The sequence below is a fragment of the Myotis lucifugus genome, unplaced genomic scaffold (assembly GCF_000147115.1).
Source record: "Myotis lucifugus unplaced genomic scaffold, Myoluc2.0 scaffold_26, whole genome shotgun sequence".
In the NCBI taxonomy this organism is placed as follows: Eukaryota; Metazoa; Chordata; class Mammalia; order Chiroptera; family Vespertilionidae; genus Myotis; species Myotis lucifugus.
In genome coordinates, this window is record NW_005871074.1 from 851850 (window position 1) to 853580 (window position 1731).

Consider the following 1731-nt stretch of genomic DNA (forward strand, 5'->3'; position numbering starts at 1 on the left):
TTTTTTTTTTTTTTTAAAACCCCCCCCCCATCCCCTCGTGGGGGGCGGGGGGGGGGCCCCCTCCTCCTTTTTTTTGGGGGGGAGAAAAAAAAAAAATCGGGGGGGCAGGGGGAGGACATAGCAGGAAGGGGTCAGGACCCCAGACGGGATCCCCAAGCTGCGTGAGCACCGTGATCGTCAATTACCGTTTCCTTGGGAGGAGGGTGCCCCAGACGGAGCCAGGCTGGGAATCCCGACGGCCGGTTCCTGGTCCTGCTCAGACCCTGGACTGATTCGCGGCCTCAGGCAACTTGCTTAGTCTCTGCATTTGACTTTTCTTGATGTGGAATGCAAGGGTTGGACTGAGGATAGCTGATCCTCCAGGACGCTGGGACTGTCGGGCCTTTCGCAGGCCAATATTGCACCTGTGTTTACACCATCACCCGCAAGTGACTCATTTGCTGAGACAGAACGGATTCGAGATAGTCGTCAGGCTAAAAGTCTTCTCGCCTTCCACCGAGCTTAGGCAGCCTTAGGCCCAGTCAGTCCCTTTCCTTCCCTTTGCTGCCTACGCCAGGATCACACCTTGACCTGGGTGTGCCCCAGGCCGCCAGCGGTGGCTCAAACCTTTCTCCTGCCTGGGTTGGAGGAATGTGGTGAGATGGAACAGGAAGAAGACCCGGAAAAACACCTGCGGCCTCCTCTCTGCTCCAGGACTCCCAGGGAGACGGTGCATTGTAATTCCAATTAGGGTCCCCACCGGGCTGAGAAAGGAAGGCTGGTTCCTGCGCCTCCCTGTGATCTGGCTTGACTTAGCTGCACTCAGAGGGTGAGGACATAGGTGGAGGAGAGCGAGGGAGAAGACAGGTGTTTTAGGTTTGGCTTCTGTGAAAAAGGAAACACGTGGAAGGGACAGGGAGGATACTTCCTCGTGCTCCAATGTCTCGGGTTTCTCCTGAGTATGAATAGAATTTGGGGGAAAGTGTAGGGATGGAGTGGAACTAACATTCCTTAAGTACCTACCCGGTGCCAAGCAACCCCATATGAGGGACATCATCCCCATTTTATAGACATAAACAGATGCAAAGCCCACAGCTGGAAAGGATGGGGTTGGAACCCAGAGCTACCTGGCTCCACAGATGGGCGGTTCCACTCTGCCACAATGCCCTCTCAGAGTCCTGGGGGTCCAGCCCAATTATCCTTTCTTTCCAAAGGGAGGGAAAACCATCTGACCAAACAGGAAAGAAAAAGTGGTTGGGCTCCATCAGTGTCCAGCAAAGCTGAAGGGTCCAGCCCATTCATCGACCAACACCCAGGAGGCAGGTGGGTACAAAGTGGTCTGTGCTGGAGACATACATGACATCAGGTGCATGCAATTCAGTACAACGTGAGAGGGCAAATCTGAATGTTTGAGACGTTCTGGGTGCCCATGCTTCAGGCTAGATTCTCCCTCTGTGAGGCCCCAGTGGGGATGCCCACCTGACAGGAATGATTACATGGGAAGCACTCGCTTTCCTTCCCACTTTATTTTCTTCCCTTCACCTAATTTATTCTTAATACAAGAACAGGCTAAAGAACGCAGATATAAGAAGCAAGCGTTCGCTAGTGTGACAAGATTGGTGGTTCCGTGGCAAGGAACAGCACTTGAAGGGTTAATTCGGTCTTTCTGCAAAATAAACTGTTCTCAAGTGTTTTGCTGGGCTCACACAAAATAAATGCGTTAAACTGTAGTTGCTGACATATAATGTGCAT

At 52.5% G+C, this 1731-nt stretch overlaps 1 protein-coding gene across 1 annotated transcript in view; it reads right to left on the bottom strand.

Annotated features, from left to right (window-relative positions):
• The window catches only part of PRAG1 (PEAK1 related, kinase-activating pseudokinase 1), a 50671-nt gene extending 50198 nt beyond the window's left edge, over nucleotides 1-473 (bottom strand). The window contains exon 1 of the mRNA XM_023751833.1: nucleotides 186-473. The gene's annotated coding sequence lies outside the window, so the exon portion shown is untranslated. The remainder of the gene's footprint in view (nucleotides 1-185) is intronic.
• Nucleotides 474-1731: the final 1258 nt, after the last annotated feature.